Source organism: Bombus flavifrons, chromosome 10 (assembly GCF_040668555.2).
Source record: "Bombus flavifrons isolate JBK064 chromosome 10, iyBomFlav1_principal, whole genome shotgun sequence".
NCBI classification, from domain to species: domain Eukaryota; kingdom Metazoa; phylum Arthropoda; class Insecta; order Hymenoptera; family Apidae; genus Bombus; species Bombus flavifrons.
Genome location: NC_138451.1, coordinates 9,099,391 through 9,119,998, shown reverse-complemented (window position 1 = coordinate 9,119,998; position 20,608 = coordinate 9,099,391). Strand labels below are relative to the sequence as shown.

The 20,608-nt window shown below is 38.2% G+C and overlaps 1 protein-coding gene across 3 annotated transcripts in view; it reads left to right on the top strand.

Annotated features, from left to right (window-relative positions):
• LOC138184002 (fibroblast growth factor receptor homolog 1) overlaps nucleotides 1-20,608 on the top strand; it is a 112,757-nt gene that overhangs the window by 12,177 nt on the left and 79,972 nt on the right. The window contains exon 2 of one of the 3 annotated variants that reach the window (XM_069121623.1): nucleotides 10,300-10,605. The exons of the other annotated variants lie outside the window; for them this stretch is intronic. The gene's annotated coding sequence lies outside the window, so the exon portion shown is untranslated. The remainder of the gene's footprint in view (nucleotides 1-10,299; nucleotides 10,606-20,608) is intronic. 3 annotated transcript variants of the gene reach the window in all.

Here is a 20,608-nt window from a genome sequence, read left to right as displayed (position 1 = left end):
GACGAACTGTTCGTCCTTTTTAGGGCTTCTCTCGCTTCCTTTTTGCGAGTAGGATTAATAACGCTTAAGCGATGTAATCGGTCTATTGCCGACCATAACGATTCAGCATGGGATTTTTAATTTACTGTTAATCTTGTTGTAATTATTGTTAGTCGGTCTTGGGCGGGTTAATAATCGACGATTTCTCCTTTCCTCGTTTTTCCTCGGTTTTTTGCAATTAATGTAAGTCGATTCTTTCGGAGGAGTTTAGCGGAGTTCCTTTGAATTTAGTGGAACTGACTGGCGCGGTCATTAACTGGATCATTAGCACGAGTAACGTCTAATTAAAGGTTCTAACTACGCGCAGGGAAGTTACGACTAATTGGACGCGCTGAAAAGTGGATTTTTATCGTTTGCGACAATAGAAGGATAGAGCACAACCTACAGATAGAATGTAGGAGACACAATTTTTCCCTAGTAAGATATTCGAAAGTGGATTAAACTACTTGCGAAGAAGTAAAGAAAGGGAGTATAATGACAGAAATATATCTTAGAGAACGTACGAAGTTCTAGCAACTGAAAGGAAACACCTCGTTTGGTAAAAAGCGTAGAAGACGTTCAGGGGACGAAAGAAAATTTGAGAAAAGAACTGAAAGTCCTGGGAACGAGAGTACCGTATAAATATCCTATTTCAAAAAGCAAAAACAGCGACATAAAGAAGAGGTACACGGTAGATGCAAAGAAGAAAGAAAAGTAAGACAACATTTATAGGAAAAACGATTCTGAAAAAATAAAGAAGAAAGAACAATCAAATGATACTAAAACGTAGCAAAAGATATTAGAAAAGTACCAAAAATATTAAAAACTTTGATAGGAAAAATGAAACTGTTCAACCTAACGTCTTCTGGCCCGCGTTCAATCCGCTTTCTTCTCGTTCACAAAGCCAATTTATCGGATGTAAGTATGCAACATCGTATAAATCGCGCGTCTTCAAGCCGAGGGAAAATGATGGATGGAAAGACACAGTGGAACGCATTGTGAGTTGCATTCCGTGTCTCCTTTTAATCCTGCATCTCTGCTACCAGAGCACCGCGTACAAAACGAATCTTCTCTTCTTCTTTCGTTTCTTAACAGAACCATGTTTCATTTCATGAACTCGAGCTAGAAGAAGAGTGGCAGCGTTCTAGTATACGTAGAAAAAGACGAAAATCGTAGGCTTTGTACGGCCGAGTCGTGGAGAAGGAGAGAAGAGAAAAGGGACGATGTCGGGTAAGTAAGCTGGTAAGAAACGAGCTACGATTTATTTGACAGATCGCACCGACCGCCAGCGTTACAGTGGTTTATTTTATAAGGCCAGATTGCCGGCCTCACTTCGTCGGAATAGAATAATGGACGTTTCTATCCCCCGTTTGTACGACCGACCTCCACCCCGCAGCGACCGATGCCCATCCTCCTCTTTTCATTCTTTCTGGCCTTCGCGTCTCGAAAGTCAAGTGCAGTTAAGCACCACTTTTCGTCAGACACCAAGAGACGACGGTGTTCAGGTTTGGGAGACGGTTCGCATGTGCCAAGGTACACGTACTCGTTGCTCGTGAGAAAAAGTCGGCAGATGCTGTGCCGATAATCCAAAATTTCGTAAATTTCGTGCAGAAGAAGGAGGAAGAAATTTCTCGTGATACCGCAGGATTAGGAGAATTTTTGGATGAACGTAGTTGTCGTTGAGCATGTTGGAAAATTATCAGGCAGCAGATTGTTCAGAGGTTTCGCAACTCAAGGAATTTTCTATTTGCGATAAGCGGGGATTTTCAGGAGAATTTTGAAGAACTACAGGATCTTCTGCGCGAGTTTCGCGATAGTGGAAGGTTGTCAGGAAATTTTCTGAAACGACAGAGGATTCTCTGGAGGAATTTTGCAATATCTTGAGCACTTTTCAGGGAACTTCGAAGCGCTACAGGATGTCGTAAATTTCGCGATAATCGAAAATTTCATAGACGAAGTTGACGGCAATCGAGGGTTTCAGGTGACGAAGGATCGTTTTTATGGAAACTTTGAGAAGATAGCGACGCGATTTCGAAGGACGATCGCCAGAAATAATAGGCTACCGATCGGTAGATCGAATCTACGCTGGAAATTAATCGGCGCCGTTGGTAGCCGAGTTAATTGCCGCTCGTACCACGAGCACGCGAGTTTTTCTCATCTGCAACCGATTCTCGACATAATCTCACGCCGATCACAGGAAGAGCGGCAAAGAAACCAAGCGTCTAGACTACTCTGGACGCGATCATCGCCGATGAAAGTTCAGCGAAGGCTGACGACGTTTTTAACGAACTACTATTTGCGTATAACTTTTCCTTTTTTACTTTTATCTACATCGACTTTTCCTCCTTTTTTCGTTTATTGCAATATATGCGGGTCGGAGACTGTTTATTTTGTTTCGTGAAAATGGAAAATGGTAAAAAACTCGATGCGTATTCTGCTTGTAATTCCATCTACGAATCGACCAATGTACGTCGACTTGGAAATATTTTTCTATTTTTATATAGAAATGTATGCGGGTCGAAGGATGTTCCCTTCCTTTTCCATAGATATTCTCATGTTTGAGAATTTGCGATATCGAAGGATCGACGATGGCGAGGATAAAGGGAAACGTGAGTCACCGATTCGATGAGACGAGCACGAGACAGGTTGTACAAAAGGAAATGAAGAGCTCGTGCGTTCGACCAGTTAATCGACCGTTATCGTACGGTCCGATGGAGTAGGTCATGGTTTACGCTTTGTCGGAGTGGCTTATTCGGTTCACCTGTCTGGAAGAACGATCAAGGTAGCCTGATTCTTTCATGAAATTTTTATATCATTGTTTACTTAGCTTCTAAGTAATCTTAGACTCTCGAAAGAATGAACAGTTCGCTGGTAAAATATCCAAATTCTATCAAATATATATAATCGATTATCGTCATTAGTCGTGACAAGAATTGTCAATGAAATATCTTCACTTGAAATGGAATTTTCTTCTAAACGTATCGTAGTAATTAATTAAAATTCTTTTCAATTGAGTTGGAAAAAAGTGGAGGGAAGAGCTGTAAGGAACTGAAAATCGCTGTGTAATATCTCGCGTAATATTCTGAGGAATAAAATTCCTCGTTGTCGAAAGGAATGTTAAACCACTGTTTAATGATTCGTATCATTAAGAAGGCGACTTCGAGACAGCACGGGTACTTCTAAGATACCTCTCTATCGCATACCAAAAGCAAGAAACACCTGGTAAGAATCACCTCGTAAATCAGCTTCCTCGAACTCGTCTTAACCTCGAGAAAACGTGAAACATGAACGAGAAGACAGCGTGAAAAGATATAGCATCCGTGCAAACGCATCTGTACACCTTCTCCCCGAGGTCTCGAACACGCGGATGTCCCTAGAAAAAAATCCTCGTCTCCGAGAAATGTGTTGAAACATGGTTGCACGCCGAGAGATTTACGCCTGCTAGCGCGAGAAACGTGAAACGAGACACTTGAAAGCGTTCCGATGGAAAAATCTGGTCAATTTCTACTTTCCTTCCTTATTTTACGAACAATTACTTTCTTAATTAAATTTCTATCTTTATCTTTCTGTTTCTATCGAGTTTCCTGACGATAGAGATTCTTTGCTTTATAGATCGTTGGATTATTAAATTTAATTATGAAACTAACATAATTTGTAGAGATATATTACTGCAGAAAATTTCGTAAGTTTCCGCAGAGGTCACGAACCTTTGGAAAACCTGTCTTTTTCGTAATGGGCGTAGAAACTTGAATACGAGCAAAGTAAAAATAAAATAAAATCGATAAAACGTACAACGTAGTATCATTTAATTAATTAATTAATTATGCACGTATATGTACCTATCAACGATCCAACAAATTATTTAAATGATAATTTAAAACCAATTGCTCGTGGTTCACGAATTTCCATTGAAAACAAAAATATATCAATGAAATATAGTCAAACTTTGTAGTCCGTACTGATAATATAACATTTTCCTTAAAAACTGAAGATATACTCATCGAATATACTAAAAGATATAATAAAACAATATAATAATATCTAATACTATATAATAAAATTCCAGTAGTTCTTCCTTCTTTCGCTGTTTATTATTCGTATAATTGGAGTTAATTTTTATATTATTGTATTTTACTAAGCTGGAATTTGTAAATATTAATATGTTACATTACTTAAACGTTACACATATAAACCACTGGATATTTATAAATATTATCAGTTAAGGTCCTGTTAGTTTATCAACAAATAAAATATTGTTTTTGTGAATTACGAGTAGTCCCATGAGAGCTGTTAGCTTTAAGAACATTGATACCCACTTAAGTCACATTGACATAGCCATTACAGACATTGTAAAAATATTTACGATATATATTCTTCTGACAAATAAACGCAAAAAAGAAAGAAGAAGGAGTCGGATAATAAGAATCCAGAAACATACTGCGGAACTCAGTTTATACGAACCTATCGGATGACAAAGTGGTAAGTTTCTATAATAGGAAACTAGCTATTTCGTTCTGTTAATAGGAGTTCATGTTCATGTAACAGGATTCCAGGAAACGTTTGCTCCTATATACATAATAATCCTACAAACTTGAATCGACTGCAAGTCATGAGAATGCGTCCCAGAACTTGCATCTCTACTGTTGCATTTTAGTGTTCAACGTCCACATAAAAAAATTGACGGTCGGAGGTATAGCGCAGATAATAAGAACTCAGCTAAAGTTTAAATAACAGAAGCTCGGCTAAGGTTCAAACAGTAGGATCTCAGTTAAAGTTCAGGTAACAGGAGATCGGCTAAGGTTCAAGTAATAGGAGCATACTTGAAGATCAAATAATTGGAGCTCGGCTAAGGTTCAAGTAATAGGAGCTTACTTGAAGTTCAGATAACAGGAGCTCGGCTAAGGTTCAAGTAATAGGAGCTTACTTGAAGTTCAGGTAACAGAAGCTCGGTTAAAGTTCAGGTAATAAGAGTTTACTTGAAGTTTAGATAACAGAAGCTCGGTTTAAGTTCAACTAATAGGAGCTTACTTGAAGTTCAGATAACAGGAGCTCGATTATGGTTCAAGTAATAGGAGCTTACTTAAAGTTCAGATAATAGGAGATCGGTTACAGTTCAAGTAATAGGAGCTTCCTTAAAGTTCAGATAACAGAATTACAGTTAAAGTTCTGATAACAAGAGCTCAGCTGAGATTCCGATAATAGGATTACAGTTAAAGTTCAGATAACAAAAGCTCCGCTAAGGTTCAAGTAATAGGAGCTTACTTGAAGTTCAGAGAAAACAGCTCGGTTAAAGTTGAAGTAATAGGAGTTTCCTTGAAGTTCAGATAATAGGATTTCAGTTAAAGTTCAGATAACAGAAGCTCGGATAAGGTTCAAGTAATAGGAGCTTACTTGAAGTTCAGATAACAGGAGCTCGGGTATGGTTCAAGTAATAGAAGCTTACTTGAAGTTCAGATATAATAGGATCTCAGTTAAAGTTCAAGTAATAGGATATCAGCGAAAGTTCGGACAACAGGATTTCAGTTAAAGTTCAGATAATAAAAGCTTGCTTCAAGTTGTGATAACGGGAGCTCGGCTAAAGTTCGATTAACCAGGCGCTGCAAAAGTTTCGTTCGTATAAATGAAGTTCGTATAAACGGAATTCCACTGTATTCGGTAAATCGAGCATTGTGACGACATCAGTTCGAATAAACAGAACTCGGATTACCGGAGTCCCGTTGTATATCCAAATATAGTGAAATACATCGTACAAAACTGGTGATCAATTCCAGAGAAAAATCGTGTAAACAAGATTCCTCAGAAGCGACTTAACGAAGATTTAGGTTGTTAAGAACGAATCGCGTTGCTTTCTGTGTAACAGCGGGGGGACACGAGGTCGATTGTGTCCTGAGGTTAATGAAAACGCGCGACGGCCGGTTAAGACGCGTGTGGGCAGTCGCCGGTTTTTCTTCTGAGAATCCATCGTGCACACGGTGGCCGGTTAACGGGCTCGGTTATTAATAAATTTCACGGCGGCGCGCGGTTTATTCTCAACGCCACAAATCTCGCGATACGGCCAATTAAAAAGGGCCGACGCGTTAAAAACCTGCCTTAATTGATACCTAACGAGGTGCTAGAAAGACGAATCGACTCACTCGGCCCCTCGGCTCCATCGTCATTGATGTTTCCAACGTAACGTTCGGTTTTTCGGTTTCTCCACTTTCTTCGTACATTAGAATAATATTACGGAATCGATTAAGATTTATCGATCGGTGACGTTGTTTAGTTAATGAGCATTTTTTAAGCAGAGTAGACTTTCTGGGCGCGTGGTGTTCGACGTTTGCCCTTGTCAAGAGCGAAACTAAAATTCTAAGATTGATAAATGGTTTTTCAAGTTAGCTCGAAGAAATTTTCGTAACGAGTTGTTCGCCTCGCCGCGTTGCTGCGGCAGAAAATAAGATCTTCAGGTGGGTGAGTAATGTCTTAGGCCCGGTGCATTTTTCGAATATATTCAAGTGGATTTTAGTATTCTTAGTATTCTTAGCGCGTGTTACGGTCTTCGTTAACGATATAACCGATACAATTCTTGGAATCGACCAGTAGGTTTTCGAGCGTGATATATTTTTTGAATAGATAAAACAAACTTAGCGATCGGATTTATACACTTCGTCTCGGACAGAAATAAAATCCGCCGATAAATAAACGATATTCTCAGTTCTGTGCATTATTCCATCAGATCGAAGGAATCACTGAAACGTGTTATTTACTTCAACGATTCGGAAAAATTCTACAGACATACAGAGGTATCATACGGGCTAAAGAGGAATGAAATAAAACGAAAAGGATGGAAAGGACAATAAACGAAAAACTACATTCTCCCCTGGTAGAAGAACAAAAACTCTTTGCCTTAATTGCTATGCACAGCGTTCACCGGCCATCAAACAAGATTCGCATCGGCACTTGCACTGATATTCACGCTGATTTTGCTCGCGGCACAACTTTCAACGTGTCTATCTTTGGCTTATCAAACGACTAATACTACGTGTCACAATGTACGCGCAAATGACGCGGCAAAATGCACGCGATGGTTTCATGGCGAACAAAAAATATGTTTGTCAGTGTCGATCGATGCCATTAATCATCCGTGGAAAAGGAGAAAGCCTTGGAGTGGATCTACGATCGAGTGGATGCAGCTGAACGTTTTCACGCAACGAGTCTATTAATCGGCCAACAGGGAAGACGGACAGCCGTTTGTCGGGGAATTAAAACGTTTCGCGGACGTGACGGTTAAATCAGAAGTCATCTGTCTTCGCTTATAAAGTGTTTTATTGCTGTGCAGGGTCATGCTGCATAAACGAAACCCCATCGATGCGATCGCTATTGCGATCACGGTACATGACCATGCACATTTCTCTCCTCTTTGTGACCAGAGAAAATAGCCGTGAAAAATCCTTCTTTGATACTTGCTGATAGCAGGGAAAAAATTTTGACAAACGAGTAGAGCAGGAATTTTGCGATATAAATGCAGCGGCAATCTTGAGAAATAAATGGGCCAGAGATTTTGAGAAATAAGTGGAGCAGGAATTTTCAGCGGTAAATAGACGATGAAGATATGCAAAGGAATTTTCTAAAGGTAGATTGCAATTGCAGGAGAGAATGATGTTTGTGTTTCTTTAGAGATGACGTAAAGTTGAGAATGCTATTATTGCTTGTCGTTAACAATATTTTAGTAATATGTACTTTTTATTTTAAGATCGATAAAATAGTATATCAAAAGAAAATTTGATCCTGCAAAAGTTAATGATAGACGTCAAATAATTATTTGATAATTAATTCATTTGATAATTAATAATAATATAAATACAGTATTTTCGGTGTTACATTTTCAGTTTACAGTGTTAGTAACATACTAACAGCGGCAGCTTCTTGAAAATGATATCGGTAAGGAATAAAAATTTAATAAAATTTCAACGCAAAATTCTCTATAAAAATCTCCATCTTCGAGTCTAGTAAATATACAGCAAATGATCAGCATGCAAATTACCAGGAATCAGTTTGGCAGTGATTCCGACTAAACACGATCGGCATTCAATTCGCACGCGGGCAGAAATCTCGCGAGATGCTCTTGCAGCATCCGCGTCATCCACGAGCTTTTACGCGAGAAATTAAAGATTTTAATAAAAGATCTCCCCGCGAGATCATCGTGTAAAGTACAGCTAACTTGGTTAAACTGACCAGGAAAATAGGCAAAAAAAGAAAGGTAAATTGGCTGCGCGATCGAAAATGCTATTTCGAAATTCGAATAGCGAATTGACGTCATCGAGCTTTGCCCGCTGCCAAAAACGAAGAACAAGCTCGAGTTCGCGGCTCTATAAGCGAGCATTTAGAGCTTCGTTTCTACTTATGTTTGCGGAAATAATGAAAGGAATTATTGAGCTAAAGGAATTACTGATGGCTAAATCAACGTTCATAAATTGCGAAATTGGTTGCAACGAGTGAAAATTCCACTCGAACATCTTTGCACATTTGAAGATTCCAAATTTCTTTTATTCCATACTGTTTCATCGAATTTCGTATCAAGTCTAATTTCTTCCATTTACTGATACGGATTGTGAAGATTCCAGTAATAATTATAAACAGATGATTGTTATACGAACTTAAAAAAAATTAAATTGTTATATGAAACTAAAGAATTTGATGGTTGTCAGAGGTGTTCAATCTTACTCGATGTCTGACTAAACTGTCGCCGACCGAATCTACTTCTCCTATGTATTGGCTTGACAACTAAGTGATTGCGGATTTTGTCAATACCAGCTAATGACAAAACCCGCAATCACTTAGTTGCCAACCCAATATATCCGTACGCTGCTGTATGAAAGAAAAAGTAGGAAAATGAAGGAGACAGGTAGCGAAGAGAATCGTTGTACGAACTTCGAAATTGTATGATTAGATGAAAAATTTATAACTGAATTAACTATGAAGAAATTCAGACGAATAGCCGCATCGTGTAACGATCGGATACAGTTAAAAAGTGGAATGATCCATTCGGTAGGAAGAAATAGCGTATTAACATGATTTCGCGGAATGTTGGTACGCATGATAGAGTATCGTCACGAGTGGAAATGTATGTATCCTGGCGTGCGGCTGCACGTGCACGCGCATACGCAGCCATGCGAGCTACGGCACGAACCTTCGCGGTTTAATTTATCGGCTGAAATCTGGATTCGCTAATTATCGCGGTCGATGCGCACGGCAGCCGTGCGTGCGAGACAACACGGATCAAGGCGGACCCTAAATGATGAAGGAGAAAAAGAAACCGTAGAAAAAACGGTGGTTTTTCCATAAAACGCCATTTTTCGTAGGTAGTTAAGCACGTGGAAGTATATGGCTGGGTTAGGCGAGTCGTTAAGGGAACAGGACCATATTGTTCGTAATATTTCGTTGTCTTCTTTTTCTCATGTTGATTTACAGGCGAACCACGGAGAAGAAGTTTGTGTGTTTTTGGTGTGGAAGTATGGCTAATTGTATAAAATTAAAAGCTTTTCAAGATTTGCCAGCCTTAATTAATTAGAAGATTGATTAACGAACGAACCTTTTTGGAGATGTTCTTTTAGGAAGATAATCTTAATATGTGGTTTTTTATGAGATCCAACAGCAACAGAGAGGAAAGTGGCTGTCGGGCCAATTTAATTGGATCAAGTAATTAGCATTTAGATAATGCTACGAAATTACGAAACTGTTAACGATCTTCTTCCGATCATCTCGTCGTTTTCTCGAGACGTTATGAACAATTATATTGCAAGCGAGTACTAATTAAACAGCCACGTTTACGATAGTTCGAATTTAAATGTCAAATGTTCAACGTAATCGTAGCAGTCGTGTCTCGTTACTAGACTGCGGATGTTTCATTCGATTTTCTCGAAGATTAAGCCGAAAAGAAACAAATTTTGTTGTATCTTGTTGATCTGAGAATTTTATCATTTTATTGAGAGGCTTGGTTCGAGGATCTATGACCACTTTCGTTTCATGTTCTTCTTAATTTTCCACGAAGTATCGCGTCTCTGTATAACACACACGAACATACGAACATCAAATTTTACTATAACAAGCGAAATGATGTCTTCTTAAAGCGTACGAAGACTTTTATGGCCGTCTGTATACGTTACACGCAGTTAAGCAGATAAACGAAAAATTAGCTAAAACGACAGTAGCCAGCGTAGAATCAATATACAACGCTTCGCGCCACATTTACACGGTACAAAGGCCGCTCACTGAAAGAATCTCGTTACATTTCTCTGCCAGGTGGGCCTCGTCACGCGCTACTTTCCACACCAGCCGAAAAAAAAAAAAAAGAGAGAAAAGAAAACGGTGACGCGTGCCACGAGAGAGAACGATCCCTTCTTCCCGTGTTAACCCTTCGTTCCAGCCATCCAAGAGCCATTTTATGGAGCTGCAGTGAAACAAACGAACACTCGTCACGTCGAACAAGTTCAGCGAGTTCACGATTAACTTGGAAGAATTTGTTTGGACAAGGATTATCGTTCGTGGAAGTACATCGAAAGCAGAGAGCGTATTTTCCAGGGAATCAGCGTAAACAATGTTACGAAGGTTTATTGCTTCTCGCCAATTTTTTTTCCTTTTCTTATTCGCGGAATAAAACGAAGTTCGCTTTCGCGTAATGTTACGCGTGCCTGCGATTAACACGAGTTCGCTGATGAATTTTACATATTTTGCTCTGGCAGCAACGATAAATTCGAACATACTACAGCAAGTAACAACTTCATTTTTAGAAAATATTACAGTATATTCTTTTCTGTTATCTGATATTTGAATTAAGATTGACGCTTGTGCAAGTGTTTCGCAATGTCGACAGATCACATGTTAACACTAGAACTACCACACCAATCAAATTGACTGGGTTTTACAATTTTATTTTAAAATTTCTACTTTATGCTATATTTTTTCCACAGTGATGACTGATGCAGTATGACTGCTGCATCGCAATAAGACCGAAAATTTTCTCCCCTTCCTCTTCTCTTTCTCCACCTTCGACGGTTGGATTTGAAATTCGTAAGGACACGCCGTGTCTTCGTCTTCTCTCACGGTTTTCGACGCAGCTATACATATTCACGATACGACTATCAAGATAGTTGTATAATCGTTCGCGGAATTTATTCCTATCTTTCCAGGGATAATCTTATTTCTTCTCTATCTTTCGATGAAATTTTCAATTAGGACAACTGTGCGGTATTTATTGTCGTTTATCGTATTGTTGATTTAGCGTGTGCATAGTCGGTATACGATAAACTGGACTGCGTGTGTTTAGGTAAATTCATATCTTCACAAGAATCAGGTTGTCCGAAAAGTGTCTTTCTTTCACAGACACGTCTTTTACAACGATGCATCTTTGTACAAACATGAAACCTAATCTATCGAACGTTGCGGTCTTTATTTTGATAGAAGAAAATGGACCTACGTAATTCGATAAAATAATATAAAACGGAAAATGTTGTGCGTCCATTGTTTCCTTATAAAACGAAAGAAACTTTTCGGACGACCTAATATAATTAACACTAGACTACCACACCAGTCAAACCGACTGGTTTTACAATTTTATTTTAAAATTCCTACTTCGTGTTATATGTTTTTCCGCAATGATGTAATGACTTTCATAACGATAACTAAAAGAATAATATAATGAATTTTATTTCTTTTTTTATGTATCCAAACCCGAAATAATTTTGTATCAAGGCTACTTATACCAATGCCAGTCAAAATGGCTGGTACTTGTCAAAGTGTAAAAGGGTTCTGCAATTTGTTTATCGAACCCCAATAACCAGTTTCCTTGTGTTGTACAACTTGCCACACGTTTTTAAAATTTTTACCGCGTATCATTCGATATGACGATATCAGTTATCAGGAAAATTCCGGATCGATCACTAGATCGCTAGATGCTAACACTAGCAGCAGTGTTACCACAGCAGTGAAAATGACTGGTTCTACAATTTAATAAATTTGTCAAGCCTCGTTTAAGGATCATAGTCCCAGATGGATTAATAATACCAAAAATGTACTACGTAACGTGGAATTCCTTCCGTAAGAAATTAATAAATCAATAAATATACAAATATTCTATTATCACGTATTTTTTAAAGATCAGTCATTTTCACTGATTTTGGTAGAAATAGCTTCGTGTTAACTATCGGTAGTTCTAGTGTTAATCGAAAGAACCAAGTTTCTAGTATCGAAATTTTTCTCCAAATTGGACTACACGTGTATTTCTTGCTCTCCTTACTGGGATACAGGGCTGGTGTATTTTTAATGACCAGCCTTCTATCGAGTACACGAGATCGGTTACACGGTATAACGCCGTAAAGCGAGTAAGTCGGACCACTGAGCGGAACAACAACACGCGACACGTTGCAGATAGGGCTGATAACGCGGCCGGGTTATGTTGCACTTTCGGTGCTTCTTTTTCCTGTTATCCATGTTTTCGTTGCTTTTTGAAACGCACCTCTTCCTCTATGCTTCATTGTAGATCGTATCGATAGAGACGTTGCAGAATTTTAATATAACAGTTTCGCATTAAAGAAATACGTCGACGATAGTGGTAACAGTGGAAACAATGTAGAGCCAGTAGTGTAGCTCAATGTATTAGTTGTATAGTAGTGGAACAGCGTATAGCGTGGTATCGTAGTTTCGTGTATTAGAGAAATATCGTAATAAGATAAGATTTAAGAGAATTCTGATAGTATATTTGCAACGAGATAGCGTGGTAATTTGATAATATGTTTTGGTCGAGCAAATAGAATAAAGTATCGATTGAAATATTTGAAATACGTATGACTGGTGATACTAAGAGATTCGAGTAATAGAATAATAAAGTCTCAGCCATAGTTCTGCTAATGTAGTGCACTAAATAATGATGGCAAAAAGTAGAGTATAAAAGTACGGTAATATAGTGTAATGTGGTATAATAGTAATACGCCAAGATACACGCCGTATACCTTCGTATATCAACGTTAAAGAGATCGTTCCAATTACCAGAGAATTTCGCTCGGCTCGACAAACAGATTCCACGAAACATAGCGTGGCAACGAACGCGATCCACGTTTACTCAAGCGTGCCGTGTATCGCGATTAATCAACTTCCTAGTCGACTATGATCAAACGAACACACAAACACGATCTATTCTACTTCGTTTGGTCTATTGCTTGAATTAATCGATTTATACATACAGGAACTTAAAAAAAGAAGAAAAACAGAAAGACGGTACACGTTAAACCTTTTAGCGAGTGTACGTTTATAGTAAACGAAATTACAATACATTTCCAGACTCGTTTTAATATTTTAATTTAGCGAAAAAAAGCAAAAGAAATTGTTTTAGTTCTATAGATATATTCTACTGCTGTTGGAATAATTTTATTTAATTACTGCAAGACGATAGTACGATATTCTTAATGAATTGAAAAACAAAAGCTTCTCTTCGGTTATTTAAAAATTGTTACGCTAGTACGCGTAATATGTTCGCAAAAGATTTCTATGGTGTTTGCAATATTTTTCTATGTACGTAACATACGAAGGAGGAAGATTCGTCGCGAGGAAATATCAAAATACATTTCTAGACTCGTTTTAATATTTTAATTTAGCGAAAAAAAGCAAAAGAAATTGTTTTAGTTCTATAGATATATTCTACTGCTGTTGGAATAATTTTATTTAATTACTGCAAGACGATAGTACGATATTCTTAATGAATTGAAAAACAAAAGCTTCTCTTCGGTTATTTAAAAATTGTTACGCTAGTACGCGTAATATGTTCGCAAAAGATTTCTATGGTGTTTGCAATATTTTTCTGAGCCACTATATACGTAACATACGAAGGAGAAAGATTCGTCGCGAAGGAATATCAAAGCAACAATTTTCTCTTGCTATAGGTCATCAATATTTATAGCTGGCGGCCACTAGCAACGCCTTATGAAGCTATTTGCAGGGACCGATAATACGGCCCCTAATCGTCTGATTGCATAATAATGCTAACCGCAGCTGCGGTGAACCGCAAATAAGAGATGCCCTGATGACTACTCAACAACTATTTTCATTTTCCTTTTGTGCCTTTATTTGTCATTCCTACCGTCACGTTTTCGTTCTCCTGTGATTAGGTCGACCGACTTCCAGATCAAGACGACAGATAAATTCCAAAATTATGACATATTAACTCTGCCACGAACTTTCTCAGAATCTTCCTCCTAATGCAACTATATCTTTAAGGCCGTTTACAAAAATATCGAACAAGCTTTGTTCTTCGTGGCTAAACATCTATATTATTCGTTGCTTTATTTGGGAAAATTTGAAAAGAAATAGAAAATCATTTATTTAGTCTTAACACAGAACAATATTACTTTCTCTATGTTCTTCCTAAAATAAAAATAATAAAATAATCGCTGGAAAACCATTTAATCGATCTTAATTGAAATTAAGCCCTGTATCGTTTCTAGAACAGAAACAGTACAGTAGATCTGCATAATAAAATCTTCTACCCTATTGTATCTTCCTTTTGCTTCATCTTTTCTTCTATTTTTCTTTCAAATGAAGTTTATCCAAATTTCGTAGACACATTTCAGTAACTGTCTTTGAATTTTCTCAAACTTCTTTCAGCCTCGTATATCGAACGAAAAACTCAAAATCGAACACGAAAGACTCAGCTCGCCTGTGAGAATGTGTCAAGCGTGTCTGTCAAGGATTGCCGATTCTACTGCAATGAAATCCGTACGGACGTTTGCTCGGAAATTAATTCATAGAAGAAACAGAATTGCAACGCGATTACAGGGTATCGTGTGGATGAAATAGAAGGCCGAAGGCACGAAGGAACTTGACGAAGAGACTCGCCAATCACTCGACCTCGTTGCGCTCATTCCGCCAATTACTAGACGACGATGCGTGGCTCGATCATGCGCGCAAGACAAAAGGATCTGTATCAACCGTCCTGAAAAGATTCTCCGCGCGATTATAACTCGCGCGACCAACCACGAACCAGAACAGGCTCTTCTATTTGCTCTGTCTTCGATATAATCTGAACAAGAGTAATTGGGATCGAATTGAAATCGTTGCTATTGCCCGTTTAGCATTAACTGAGTTCGATTTCTTTATTCTGATTGCAAATCGTCTGTTGATATCTTTCGCGCGGTTTGATACGTACAATTTATTTTTTAATCTATGTTTAAGGTAAAAGAAAAGAGAATATCTTGAAGAAAGAGTTATGACTCGAAGGATTGGGGTAATTTCTCGAGCAATGTGAAGTCTCGGATCGAAATTCTCAGTGTTATGAAAAATTTTATATTCGCGATGTTTTACGAGTAACTCGATCTTCAGATATTTCACATGACACTTCATAGGATTTTCAAGTAACATCTTTAATTTTTATTCTTCTCGCTATATACCTTGCCCTGCCATTGTTCCACTACGAAAAAAATTCCTCTATAAGCCATTAATCCTCGACCATCCAATTAGAAAATAGAACCACCAGTCTCCCAGCGACTTGTCTCCTCGTAAATCGAAGAATTTCGTCTGACTACGAAAGAAAATGAGCGGAGAGAAGGGAAACCCTTTGCCAACAATAACCAAGAAGCACAGTACATCGTCGTAAAAGCTGCACGTCCTTTTAAACCGAAGAATTCATCGAATTTGTCATCAGGATGGCCGATTAACGCTCGAATCTCGGCTCCATTATTGAAAATCCGCGCTGACTACCGGCGGATACCTCCCAGAAGGGTCCCTTTTCCACCGCGTGTTTCGTCTCTCAGATAAAATCTCAGCCTAGGCGGCGGAGGATGCGGTCTTTCGTTTGGGAAACGAAAAGGACACGGAGGAGCAGGAGAAATAAAAAGTGAAAAATGAAACGAAAGGGAAAAGAGAAGAAATAAAGAGCAGCAGCAGGAGGAAGAAAATATGTGTGGTAGCCAGTGCCGTGTTATTCGATGCCAATCGAGATTAAGGGTGTACAATCTCCGACGTAGAACGGCCTCATTATTTCGTGGCCAGCGACTTCAACCGGTGCCAAGCTGGGCTTAATGATGATTAATGCAAACCCCCGTTGCTTGTTTCATCGTTTTAGAGAAAACAGTCCAGGGGGGTGAACGAGAAATACGCGTGGCTATGTTCGTAAAACCGTGCCACGAAACCCGTATTATCGCGATTCCTTAAACGGTCATCGGCCAATCACCGCTCCGCCATGATCCTTCGTCCCCGAAGATGACTGATGAGCTTCCATCCAGCTTCTTCCATTATGCTCCGTTGCAACGATCTTCCTTCTTCGAACGATCTTTGTTCCTGGAAATTTGCGATCTCGAGATTTCCAGATTACGTCTGGCACGAAGGTTCCCTGACTTTGCAGACTCGTCAATTTTTTAGGAATCTTTAGACGACGTTTCGAAGTAATGGAATTTTGCGATTTCGAGGGCTTGAAGATGACACGATTGTAGAATTTATGGTTGTAGAGTTGGATCTTGGTACTTTTAAGGATACCGGACTGGTTGTGACTCGATCTTCAGGATTTCAAGACTTTACAGTTGTTCGTGTATTTTGAATTTCTACATTGCTAAGGAATTTGGAAGAGTTTGCGGAGACTTGAACAGACGTTGTCTGTCTTTTCGTGAGGATAGGTGGTTGATAGATGTTGGAATTTCTTTTCTCTTTGCAAGCAGAATGTTTTCTCGCGCTTCTTTCTGATTAGTTTATTGTGGGTCGCTTCAACGTTTATTCAAAGTGGAACACAGCTCCGTCGAAGGTTAAAAGTTAATCGCCGCTGCAAGCGAAATTGCGGTCGTCGCTTTGAAGATTTAAATGTCCCTCGAAAAGAACGTAGCGTATCCTACGAGAAAACGAATTTTTAGCCATCAGAGTCTTATTAAAACGTGTTTGACTCATAAAAATCAGCTGAATCTATCCAAGACATTATTACGTACCAAGTTATGTAGTATAAAAAGCTTCGTTTCTCGAATATCTGAAAAACGATCAGTATGGTACCATCTCGTCTCGTTAAGGACCCAACTATGATGATTTATCGTACCATTCCAAATATCTCAATTTCTTTAAATTTGACAAAGTCGTAAGATCTAAACGGAACAGTGACAAGGAAGAATTTTTGAATTCTGTCTCATAGTCGCATATTCTTCCTCATAGTAAGACAACAAAGTCAAAAAACCATTCCAAATATCTCAATTTCTTTAAATTTGACAAAATCGTGAGATCTAAACGGAACAGTGACGAGTAAGAACCCTTGGATTCTGTCTCATAGTCGCATATTCTTCCTCATAGTAAGACAATAAAGTAAAAAGACCATTCCAAATACCTCAATTTCTTTAAATTTGACAAAATCGTAAGATCTAAACGGAATTAAACAGCGACGAGGAAGAATCTTTGGATTCTGCCTCATAGTGGCATATTCGTCTTCCTCGTAGTAAGACACCAAAGTTGGATGGCAGAAACGGGCCGCAAGGAGTTGCAAATTAATGACGCGTTATCTGAACGTTGGCCGTCGACAAGTTGAGAAGGAAGCCAATAATAACCGAAGAAACTGCGCTAAATTAATTTTCTCTGTGGATAATTAAATACAATACCCTGGCATATCTCTGCTGCGTAATAATAAATGAATGGTTATTTCGCTTAAAAACCGACCACGCTACCCCGATAATCCTGTACATAATTCCACCCTTGCTTCTTATTTGCGTTCATGCAAATGATCAATTTCGTTAATCAAGTACCGTTCCGCAAAACCAATTTCAATCGGCAATAAAAGCAACGAGAGATCGACCGAGTAATTCTATACCGATCCGAAGGATCGAGGGCGTTGGTCTGCACGTGGCCGGAGTAAATTGAATCCTCCACGAGCCAAAATGCGTATAGACGTCCGACGAAAAACGACGAGTTAAATGTTTTCTTTTCGTCGCCGTAGATAGGCGCGTCTGTCGATCATAATTCACTTCCTCGTTGTTTGTTCGAGAGGATTAAAGAAACAGTGAGATGGAGAAGAGGGTGGGTGAGGGGGAAGAGAAGAAAAAAAGAGAAATGTAAAGGCAGGAGGAGGAACACACACACACACACACACACATGGTCGAGGTGTTGCGCACCGCGAAACGGACTCTCCGCGCAATCTTTTCTAATTATCTCGTTCCAGTGCGCATTGCGACCCGTAATCGGATATGCTAATGAGGAACAGGGAAACGCAACGATGTTACCTATCCTTTTATGTCGCCTCGTACACCCTGCAACCGACCGACCTCCCCCTATACAGGGTGTCTCGTGCAATTTATTTCCTGGAATGTACCACACGTTCTGGGACAAAAATAATTGGTCAAATATGGCAAGGGAAGTAGGTATCGACGTTGGTTTCGTTAAACAGATCTCGTTTACGTACGGACACGTACATAGTAATTTTAATTATCTACTGGCTGATCTATATACTGCAGAGATATACACGTAACGAGTGGAAATTAAGTACATTACGCTGATACTAAATAGTTTGATTAGGAACTTTGATATCTATTGGGTCGTCCGAAAAGTTTCTTTCGTTTTATGAGGAAATAATAGACGCACAACGTGTTTTGTTTTATATTATTTTGTTATTATTATTTTATATTATTTTTTCCTCGCGTTTGTATGAAGCTGCACTGTTGTAAAAAAAAACACGTTTGCGAAAGAAAGACACTTTCCGGACAACCTAATAATTACTTTATCTGTTCGCGTATTTTTGCCCTCGACTGTATGTGAAGAGTTGATTGGGAGAAAAGGGTGAGGAGAAATTTTGTAGGATTTTTGGGAAAACGAAAATTTATTTCTCGATATACAACGTGACAATTTCGTATTTTTTCGTGGATGTATCGAAATAAAATACTTTATTCTTCGTGTTATTCTGTTAAAATGTAAAAACAGGAAAAATACGTTGATGCAGCTTGATTTCTTATAACCAGGCATTGTAAAATTCGGGACGATTTTTGTAAAAAATTAATACGACACAGTCAGCGACGAAGAACACACGCAGAAGCGTACGAAAGCTCGTAGAACTGCAATTTTTCGTTAAAATTGGCATTTCTTCTTTTTCCCGTTCTTCTGTATCGATATATTAACGTACGTACGTATTTAATATACTGTACCTTTTAGTCGATGTGTTTTATCCTAACATTTCGAAGGCGAGGAATATTCAAATTACTTTATTATCTTCTTTGTGTGGTTTTTGCTTCTTTTCATCGAGATTGAAATATCTAGTCGTTATCGCGTAACAGCGTGAATAATGTAACTTGAAAGGTGAAGAAAAGGTGAAGAAAACAGGAAATTTCAAGTATTTCGATGTATCTTGAACGATGAAAGAATTCTAGATAGGACATGCTAATTAAGCAGAATAGTGCGATGCTACGAATGAAAATCCTTAATTAGATTGCAGATAGAGGGGAAAAGTAGTCCTACATGCGATTTTATATCGTTTGTTAATGAAGAAAGAATTATAATAATTTATACTGGAACTAACGTTAACCTAACCAGGCCCGGTAAAACGACCGATTTCAAAATTTAATTTAAGATTGTACGTTCATTGGAAATTTCTTTTATTCGTCCAAGCTTATGTAAATTATTAAATGAACAAAAATCGAGAAATTGATTAATCGGATAATATAAGAATTTACGTAAACCGAGACGAACAAATAAAATAACAACTACGATTGTATAAACAACAATGTATTTTACAATTTTCAATTAAATTTTGAAACCGGTCATTCGACCGGGCCTCATTAACCTTCTCTGTCTGATCAATAAAATGCAGAAAATCGTTCGAAGATGCCTATCGTTGAAGTTACAGCGCCGAGACGCTGTCTCAGCGTTCGTATTCTTCATAAAAGGTACGAGAGCGACCTTACTGATTCGATTGCTGTGTTTCGATTTTCTAAACAAATACAAATTTTATAGATTCTACGACTCTATAACTTCTATAAATTCAATAAAATTTATATTCACAACGCGGAGTACGTGTATCATTACACATAATATTATTATATTATTACACAGTTCTAAAAATCATAAAATTCCCAATTCAAAGTTCAGCAGAATATTTCGTCAAAAATCTACGCCTATATTTCAGTCCTTAATTTTCAAATCGCACGTCCAAATTCGAAACACCGTTCATCTTTACACAAAAATTTTAATTTCTACGGTTAATTTGTAATAAAGTACTTGTCGTGATTCGTCGTCGATATTAATGTACAATTTGTGCAACAATATACAACTAAGTGATTGCTGATTTTGTCATTAGATGGTATTGACAAAGTCCGCAATTACTTAGTTACCAACCCAATATACAGGGTGTTTGATAACTGGTGGTACAAGCTGGTGGTGATTCTACGCGAAAAAAGAAGTCGAAAATATAGAATAAAAATTTTTCACCTGAGGCTTTGTTTTCGAGAAAATCGACTTTGAATTTTCGCTCGGTACGCGTGTGGTACGTTATAACAGATCTCACTGTAGATCGTTGTCTCGATGGAAAATTTAAAAAAGAAATTGAAAAATAAAAAATTATATTGAATAAAAAATTTTTTTATTTTAATTTTTCCATCGAGACAACGATCTA